The sequence below is a fragment of the Jatropha curcas genome, chromosome 8 (assembly GCF_041381405.1).
Source record: "Jatropha curcas cultivar XTBG-Jc1 chromosome 8, XTBG_Jcur_1.0, whole genome shotgun sequence".
Classification (NCBI taxonomy): domain Eukaryota; kingdom Viridiplantae; phylum Streptophyta; class Magnoliopsida; order Malpighiales; family Euphorbiaceae; genus Jatropha; species Jatropha curcas.
This window is the reverse complement of record NC_143158.1, coordinates 18,674,845-18,685,619: the sequence shown is the minus strand read 5'-3', so window position 1 is coordinate 18,685,619 and position 10,775 is coordinate 18,674,845.

Below are 10,775 nucleotides of genomic sequence, written 5' to 3'. Positions count from 1 at the left end.
AAATATTCTGAAAAAATACAAAAAAGAAGAATTAGCAAAAATGATTTCTATGGAACATTTATCTTTTAGTTTTGGTGAAAAAGTAGGTTTTAATAATTATTGTCAAAAAGCTTTAAATCCTTCTACTAAAAGAGTACCAAAAAATACTGTAAAACGAACTATTATTTCTTTATATAATAAAGGCAAAAAGAGTTAGAGCTTTTATTTTCTCAAATGAAAATTCGTGTTTCAATTTGTTGTGATGTTTGGAGTGATCATTGGCAAATGCATTCTTATATGGGTATTACATGTCATTGGATTGATGATGATTGGAAAATTCAAAAAAGAATTATTGGTTTTCGTGTTTTTGATGATAAACATACTGCAAATAATATTTATAGAGTAATTGTTTCAATTTTAGATGAATATAAGTTGACAAAAAAAATTTTTTCAATTTCATTTGATAATGCTTCTGCAAATACTAGATCAATTATTGAACTTAAAAAAATTTGTGAACCAAATATTGGTGGAAAATTTTTTCATATAAGATGTGCATGCCATGTTTTAAATTTATGTGTACAAGATGGTTTAAAAATTCTTGAATCTTTTATTTCTTCAATTAAAAAAGCTATTTCATATTTATGGACACATCCCCAAGTGATGAAAAGTTGGGCTAAATTTTGTAAAGAAAATAATAAAAGACCAAAACGTTTTCCAAGGGATGTCCCAACTCGTTGGAATTCAACATATGAATTACTAAACGAGTCTTTTTCTTATAAAGAATTATTATGCTTTTTTGTTACTAATAATATTGAGGATATTAATTTATATCCACAAAATTGGGAGATTTGTGCAAAAATTTTAGATATTTTAAAAATTTTTAATGATGCTACCTATAAATTTAGTGAGGTTTATTATCCCACATCTCATTTATTTTTACCTATGTGTATCAATATTGTTACTGCACTCCAAGAATTTTAAAATGATGATTTATTAAAAGATTGTATTTTTTCAATGAAAAAAAAATGGTTATCTTATTTTAAAAATATACCACCTCTTTATCTTGTTGCTATTGTATTTGATCCTAAATGTAGAATGGATGTTTTATGTGATTATTTGACTATTTATTATGAAGTATTAAATCTTGATGTAGAAGATAATGTTAATATAAATGTAGTAATGCATGAAGTTAAACAAAATATTATGCAATTATATAATGAATTTGTTCAAGTTTCTAGTTCATCTACTTCTACTTCTACTTCTTCTCAATCTAATATTCAACAATTTCCAATACAAAGGGTAAGTGGTGTTGGTGTTGCTCAACAAGTTTTACTACAAAGACAAAAAAGAACAAGGGAATCCAGTTCTATTTTTGAATTTGATAATTATCTAACAACTTCTTTTGAGTTTGGTGATGATTATGCAGATACTGATTTTCCAATTTTAGATTGGTGGAGTCATCACGCAAATACTTTTCCAATTCTTTCTTTACTTGCAAAACAAATTTTAGCAGCTCCGGTCTCCACTGTTGCGGTTGAACAAGCTTTTTGTCAAGGAGGAAACATACTTGATGAAACACGATCTCGTATGACACCCAATTCATTAGAAGCACAAGCATCCGTGGATGATTGGACCAAGGCTGAACTAAGAGCCCAAGAAAATCCAAAAGAAAATGAAGATTTATATGATTTATACGATGGGTCCTCAACGGGAACATCAACCGGTGGTGCAAATAGCGATTAAGGTAAAAGGGGTGAAATTGGTATAAGGTAAGTAAGAACTACGTGGACTTTGATTCCTCTAAACCCCAAGAGGATACGTAGGCAACTTAATTTTTTTTTTTTTAAAAAAAAAAAGTTCAAGCCCCATTTTTTTTTAAATTATGTTCAAACTTTAAAAAAAAAATTCAGTTGAAATTTTTTTTAAAAAAAATAATTATGTTCAACAGTTCAAGTCTTTAAAAAAATAAATTTAATTGAAGTATTTTTTTAATTTTTTAGGTGTATTTTTTAATTTTTTATGTTCAAATAATTTTTTTTTAAACCGATCTTCAAAATTTAAAATTTTTTAGGTGTATTTTTAAATTTTTTATGTTCAAATAATTTTTTTTTTAAACCGGTCTTCAAAATTTAAAATTTAAAATTATGTGATTCGCCGGAAAACCGATCGGAACCGTCGGTTTTGTAACCAGATCGGAACCGGAACGGACGGTTCCAAACCGGAACCAGAACCGGACCTTTTCTGTTCAGTTTCGATTCCAGTTTTTTTGGAACCGGAACCGCCGGTTCCGAAACCGTGGCCAAGCCTACCTCTATAGTTGCGTGCACAACTCTATCTGACCAAAATGCTTTATTTCCTGCAATTAAAAAAAAAAAATAACTGTTAGCTCAACCCTTTATTTAAATAAATCTCTTACATAGGACGATCTAAGTAAGGCTCGGGCTGGTGGGTCTTCTACTGACGCCTCTGCCTTCTGGGATTTATTGGACCCTCCGATGCGGTCAAGAGTTATCATCGCTGGATTTGGTGATTATGCATTGGGTCTCCGCCGGACTCAGCCTCGGTTCCCGCCTGTCATGCGCTATGCATTGATGGAGCGGTGGAACGACTGTACACACTCCTTTATTTTCGGCCTCGGAGAGATGACGCTGACCCCAACTGATTTCACCGCCATCACCGGACTTGGGTTTGATGGTGATGCTGTTCCCTTAGACTCCCGGTACCAGACAACTGCTTTGGCTGCTGAGCTTGTTGCTACCCTGCTTGGTGTTACTACACGCACCAGATACACCTCGCAGGGCTACGTCTCTTACGAGGTTATTTATAAGTTTTGGGCTGAGCGGATCCGAGCGAGACTAGCGGCCTGGAGGGAGCTACCTGCGGATGTCAGGCCTACGGCCCCTGCTTATACCAGAGAGGAGAGGGACTAGGCAGCGAGGTCCTTTATTTTTTACATCATATCTTCTCAGCTCCTATGCACCTCCCAGAATAAGGGAGATCCTACTGTTTTGGCTTATCTGCAGGACCTGAGCCTCGTCGGCACCTATGACTGGGCTTCTCTTGCGTTAGCTCATCTCTACCACGGTCTGGATGTATGGACCAGGGGTAGTGGTGAGTCCAACTGGCAGTTCCTCTCCCCACTCGAGGTAAGATACCTATCCTTCTGAATTTTCTTCCTTTATTTATCAATCACCCAAATTTACACTTAACTTTTTGAAACTTGTCACAGGTCTGGGCGTATGAGTATCGGATCTACCCTGGGGGTCCTGAGAGTGGTACCCTTGCTGAGGCTTGGCGGATTCCTCGATATCTGGTGCACCGCCATCATACTAATCCCATTTCAGAGGATCCGTACCACTAGAGGCGCTACCTTAATGACAGGGCCTTGGCTGATGTAGTACAAAGAATCTTTTGAGTATCATCTCCCTGTGAATACTCAAATTTTGAGGATCAAAAAGCCAGTTTTCTCGGACTGCAAACAGTCCGGCCGAACCGGAGGCCATTTTGAAAATTTATCGGAAGTATGCCAATATGGTACTTAAAACGTCCGGGACGTCGCGAGGATCGCAGAACTGGTCCCGGAATATTTTTTGGAGGTCCGGAACTCCCAAAAAAGCCGTCGGAACGAAAAAAACTGGCGAATGGACAGGATACGGCGGCAGCGGCCGCCCCTCCCGGCGGCAGCTGCCGCCCTCCAGTCTGAATTTTGCCTATAAATACAGCCCAGACACTCCGTTTTTACTCACTCAATCTGTGTTGACGGACGCTCCTTCTCCCCTACGCTCCTTGCGATTCTTTACTGCTTTTCTGCATTTAGCATAGGCTTTTATTATTGTGTTGTTGTGATACTTGGTCACTTAAATTAAATTAAATTAATTAATATTCCCCAAACGAGGAGCTTAATCCGGAGTTTTTCAAGCTGAAGCTAAGAAGCGGCCGTTGATTAAATCAGGTACATAAACGAAACTCTGCCTATTTAATTTTAGCACTTCATGCATGCTTCTCTTCTACTCCTAATTCTACAACTGCATAAATGCATTCACGTCATCATTGGGCAAATAAACTGCCTCAATTAAATAAGTTTAGGCTAAATGCCTGGTTAATTAATAATCGTGATATTAAAGCCTAAATCCGACAATATCGACTAACGGTATCTAGTCAATTAATGACTATGATATAATCGCCTTTATTTCGAACAGTCCGGCTTAAGTTCAATTAATCAATAATTGTGGCTAAATAGCCTTAATTAAACATGTTTTCTTTGGCAATAAATTGCCTGCATTGCAATTCAATTGATCTCTTTTGGCAAACAAATTGCCTATAAGTAGATTAATCTTTTTTAGCGATAAATTGCCTAAATCAATATTTAGGCTTTAAAGCCTTCAAATAATTACTTTTGGCAAATAAATTGCCTTATATCAATCAATTTTTGTGACAATCGCCCAATCATCAATTTTTGGCAATAAATTGCCTAAATTAATATTTAGGCTTTGAAGCCTTCAAATAATCAATTTTGGCGACAATCGCCCAATCATCAATTTTTGGCAATAAATTGCCTAAATCAATATTTAGGCTTTAAAAGCCTTTAAATAATCAATTTTGGCGACAATCGCCTAAATCACATCAACTTTTGGCAAACAATTTGCCTAAATCCATCTTTTTGGCTAAAAGCCTTAAATCAACATTTTTGGCAACAAATGCCTAAATCAAATCAATCAATTTTTGGCAAAATGCCTAAACAAAATGCACAAAGCATACACACATTCATGCATAAAGCATACCCATTCAAAGCCCTTTAAAAAAAGGCCTATCAAACTACGTTGACTTTGATCTTTCATTCAAACGGAGGTACGTAGGCACGTTCGGGATTTAACCCCGGGCGGCAAGTCGAAATCACATAAACATTTTCATTGGTCCAATTACATCATCTTCCTTGCAAGGCATTCATTCATAGGTTAGTTCATCAGCATGACATAGTCTCGGGATCCACCTCGGGTTAGTAGACCATGCCTTAAACATTGGGATAGTTAATCTAGCAATTAGGTTAATTAAAAATTGGAGTCACTTAGGGTTTTTTCCTAGTTTACCCTAAAATAATTAAACAAGGTGGCGACTCATACATTCACGTGCATTTCTGCCCTTAGTCATATGCATCATATGCCTGTGTTTTCGGGGGAGGGGTTCACACTCCCCTCTTACTTTTACTGCTTATTTGGCTGACTTCTCTGTTTTGTAGCTCTTTCTGACTTCATGGGAGGGAGATGCCTGGACAGTTTATGCCCCTCGAGTCCGAGCGGAGGCCCTTACCCGGTCCAGAGTCTTACTTCAGGGCTACTGGCTGGACCGGTACTATCTGAGAGAGAGGGTCTTCGAGATTCGTACCGCCAAGGCCCAAAGACGAGTGCCTGTTGCTCCCCCTCGCCACATGTGCACCTTGGACGGGATGACTCCAGAGGACAGGCTGTTGGAGTATGGTGACTTCCCAGCCGATGATTATCTGGTGCCTGGCGATTATGCCTCCTATCTCTCCACTCGGCTGAGGACCAGACTGCCAGATGTCTGAGAGTACTCTCAGGTAACTCTTTTGTCCTCATCATTGATTCTCCCAACACTTTGATCGAGTAATTAACTGGATTTTTTTGACTTGTTGCAAGATAAGAAGAGGCATCGGACTCCTGCTTTCTATGGGACACAGGCTGAGACTGATGCTCCTGCCGGGCCTACGGGTGTCGTGCTAGGTGATATCTCCTTCCCTCCGGGCATGGAGGTTACCTTGGATCCTACTCTGGGGCTTGGACCGACCCTTGCTATTCCTGCTGATCTCAGGCAGGTTTCGCCACAACTATAGTTGGATCCGGAGAATGCCACACATGTAAGTATAAAAATGAATTTACTAAGTCAGAAATATTTACTTGGAGGATTCTTCATTGAGTGCCTTTCTTCACTTGCAGGTGCCTGCTCAGAGGTATCAGGAGCTATATCAGAGGTTCTGCTTTGCCCGAACCTATATTGCCAGACTGTACCCGGAGCATTGCGAGATGGTATGGTTCTTTTATTCTTTGCTTTTTGCTTTCTTGCTTTGTGTACTTCTCTTACCCTTCTTCCCCCTTTTTATTTCACAGGAGTTAGAGATTGGTAGGCTATGGAGACATCAGACCCATCAAGTGGCTGCTGTTTCTCATCTCTAGATGGAGAATGACAGACTCCGCACCAGACTGGAGGTTGAGGGGATTCCCTTAGACTTCTTAGATAAAGAGGAGGATGATGATGATGAAGCTTCGTCTGACGATGCTCCGCCACCTCCACCATCTTCTGTCAGGCATGCGGCAGCTGGTCCCAGTCAGAGGCGACGTTAGACTCCTCCTCATTTTTGACTAGATTTTTTTTTGATATTTTGTAGCTCTTTTGAGCACATTATAGTATTATTTACATTTCTTTTGGTTTCTGCACATTTATTTTATTTGTAGGCATTTTGATTTTATTTATGATATATATATTTTTTGGGACTTTGCTTTATTCCTACATAAAGAAAACAAAACCACAGAAACAAAAGGAGGCATCCCACTCGCTTGCAAGAATGGTCCTCCTTGTTAACGCGGGCATAAATGCCCATCTACATTATTCCAAAATTGACAAAAGACAATAAAATGAAAGCTAGAATTGACACAAAATAAGAGTTACCGCTTTATTCGAATGCCAATTGCGCATCTGTTGTATCTCCGAATGCTTCCACCACTATTTCTTCCCATTTGATTCCTTGTAGTGGCGACTCCGCACCCTATCACCACCGAAAGCAGATGCCAGCTAGCTGGTGATGAGCATCATTTTCAACCCAATAAGGTCTTTCCCTTCCTATAAATAGGAGTTCCATTCTTCATTCTCTCCTCATTCCACCATATTCGAAACAAACCATTTTTAACAACCCTTTTCTTCCATGGCTTTCAGAAATCAAGTTTCATCTTTTGTTCAATCACTTCCTGATAACCTGTGGGGGATCCATCCCATGAATCAACTAACCTGGCTGAAATACTTCAAAGACTTGAAGCCTGACCATGGTTTCTTGTCCTGGCTCGTAAGGCACTTTAACCCCAATACTATTGTTTTTCGATTTGACGATTCTGAAGTGATGCCGACCTACGAGGAGATGTGCGCCATAATGGGTCATCACCCTGAACAGGATGAAACTCTAGCTTTGCCCCCAGGCCCAAGATATGATCTCATCGAGGTTGCTGCTCTATGTCCAGTTTATCTTCCTGGTGGAATAGATTCGGACCAAGGCCTTCCCTTAGAGCCTTTCCTGAATAGGGTTCTATCCATGGATGCGAACTCCTCTTGGGTTCGGGCTTGTTGTTTCCTGTTGCTGAACATGTATGCTATGAAAAATCGCCAACTTGGAATTGGAGATTTTCGACTACTGACTGTCGTCCGAGACATGCAAGTGTATCATCATACCGTCTTCATGATGATCATGGGAGAGACCATGTGCTTGGTTAGGGACATTGCTCTTCAGGTCACCAACTTCAACGTTCACCATCAGAGTTGCCCGATGTTACTGCAAGCCTGGGCTTTAGATAAACTGAGCATGATTCCTCCAGTCCCAGCTCGTTCAATCCCAACTTATGGTCCTGCCAATTTTCGTACCCGCTCCCGAGGACACTTTGATTTTGGAGATAACCTCGTGATTCGGTGGACTTGCCCTTGGTGGAGGATTGGACTAGTCACTGCTAGGAGCATGAACCTCAATTATGTGCTATATGCCAGTCTTGATCGCTCCATGGCCTACTTTCTAGACAGAGTCAACCGCCAGTATGGTGGCGTTCAGCACGTTCCCAGAGTCCATAACTTCGAAAGTGGTCCCATGACACAGAGTCTGTTGACCAACCTAGCTGATCGTTGGCGGAATCGGAATACTGGTATATGGGTTGGGGGGTGATGCATGACATCGTGACACCCGAGTATGCTGATTGGTTTTATTCCTAGTGATGAAACTAGGTCTTGGAGGGGTCGGTGTTTGATGATCCAACCACTGTGATGACTGCTGCTTTTCTTTTTATTCAATTTCCTATGTTTCGGAGGGCTATGAACTCCCAATCATTGTATCCTTTTTTTCTTTTTCTTTTCAATGAATAATCCCATCGGTTCTCTTCTTATTGATTCCTATTTTCTGCACTTAGAGACAACAAAAGACAACAACAAATCTTTTCTTTCAAAATTATTTGCTGGATTAGCATTTGGGCCTCCTGCCCTTGGATTAAGAAATAAAAGCACATTAAAGTGGATTATTTAACTAAGGATGGAAACTTACATTTTTGAAAAAAAGATGGGGTGACCATTTTATCACTGCAATATTTAGAAGGAGATGAAATATGCAACTCCCTCATGTATGTATGAACCTATTTAAGTGCTAGGGATTTTGTTCATGGTTTTTTTTTTATCGATCCTTCCAAGGAAACCAACGAGAAGATAGCATTTGACCTCCTGATCGCCGTCCAAAAGAATCTAACAGTCAAGCGCGACCAACAGCCAAAAATCTTCAAAACAAATGAGCAAATTCTGATCAAATAAGTAGAGAGGAAGGTCTTGTAATCAACAATCATACCTCAGAAACAAAAGGGAAGAAAAATCTGAAAATCAAGCTCTTTATTGATCTTACTTCTTTCAAAAACTACTTTAATACAATAGTCATTCATTCTAACTACTCATTCGCCTATTCTCCTTCTAGTCGGGTTGATGGCATTGAGCAATCAGTCGCAAGTATGTCACAAATGCATGGCATAGATCTCGCATTTAAACTAAGCACCATGCGTTAATCTAAAAAAATATATATATATTTTTTTATGATCGAAATCATCATCTCAGACATAGAACCTTTTCATCTGGTCTTGATTAACGATCCGATTAAAAGGCTTCCCTTTCGTAGTGACCAATTCAGCGGCACCATTAGCCAATAGCTTCTGAATTTTGATTGGTCTATGCCAGTTGGGTCTAAATTTCCCTCTGGGATGACTCTGGGCTTCGTGGTCTAACAATCTGACCAACACTAAATCTCCATTTTTCAAAGACCTTGGATTTACCCGCTTATTGTAGAAACGAGCAATCCTGCTCTTTCTCATCTGATCCAGGAATCTGGCATTCAATCTTCTGCCATCTAAAAGTGCCAGATCTTCATATCTTTTCTTGACCCACTCTTCTTCGGTCAGACCAGCTTCCACAAGAACCCTAAGAGACTTCTTTTCGAGCTCTACTGGTAGCACTGCCTCCATCTCATATACAAGCTCAAAAGGAGAAGCTCCATTCACTGATTTGGAGGTAGTTCGATGCCCCCCAGAGTGCGAAAGGAAGTTTCTCAGCCCAGCTTCTATACTTCTCGCACATTTTGGACAGAATTCTCTTAATCTCCTTATTGGCGACTTCCACTGCACCATTGTCTTGAGGCCGATAAGGAGAAGAATGGTGATGCTCAACCTTATATCTGTATAACAACTGACTGACGTTTGCTTAGAAGTGAGAACCATTGTTTGTAACTATGTGATGAGGAACACCATAGCGACAGAAAATGTTCTGCTCAATAAATCTAGCAACCTGTTTAGCAATTAAAGTTTTGTAGGACTGAGCTTCAATCCATCTGGAAAAGTAGTCCATAGCGACTAAGATATACTGATGACCATTTGATGCTGCCGGCGTGATCTTGCCAATAATATCTATACCCTAGGCTGAAAAAGGCCAAGAAGGAGTTGTTGGATGGAGCTCAACAGCAGGCAAATGATTTTTGTTATCGTGGTACTGTGAATACCCAAATTTTGAGGCTCAAAGAGCCAGTCTTCCCGGACTGCAAATAGTCCGGTCGGACCAAAGGCCATTTTGGAAGTTCACCGAAAGTATGCCAATATGGTACTTGAAACGTCCGAAAAATTACGAGGATCACGGAACTGGTCCCGGAATATTTTTTGGAGGTCCGGAACTTTCGGAAAAACCTCCGGAACAAAAAATAGCAGAACCATCGGCTTCGGTGGCTCGGGCCGCCGGGTCCGGCGGCCCAGGTTGCCGGCCCCGGCGGCCAGCTGCCGAGCTCAGGCGGCCCAGGCCGCCGAAACAGTCCGTTTGGCCTATAAATACAGCCCCGGTGTGACCTTTCAACTCACTCAGTCTGTGTTGACGGACGCTCCTTCTCCCCTACGCTCTTTGCGATTCTTTACTGCTTTTCTGCATTTTAGTTTAGCTTTAATTGCTTTCTTGCTTTGTTAAGTGGTCATTAAAAATCAAATTAATTAATATTCCCTTAACGAGGAGCTTAACCTGGAGTTAAGAAGTGGCCGTCGATTAAATCAGGTACATGAACTAAACTCTGCCTATTTAATTTTAGCACTTCATGCATGCTTCTCTTCTACTCCTAATAACTCTACAACTGCATAAATGCATCCATGTCATCATTAGGCAAACAAATTGCCTCAAGTAAATAAATTTAAGCTAAATGCCCGGTTAATTAATAATCGTGGTATTAAAGCCTAAATCCGACCATATTGGCTTAAAATACCTAGTTAATTAAATGGCTATGGTATAATTGCCTTTATTTCGAACAGTCAGGCTTAAGTCCAATTAATCAATAATTGAGACTAAAAAGCTTTAATTAAACACGTTTTTGTCTTGGCAATACATTGCCTACATTGCAATTCAAATAATCACTTTTGGCAAACAAATTGCCTGTAAGTGAGATTAATCTTTTTCTTAAGCGACAAATCGCTTAAATCACAATTTTTGGCTAAAAGCCTTCAAACAATTGCTTTTGGCAAATAAAT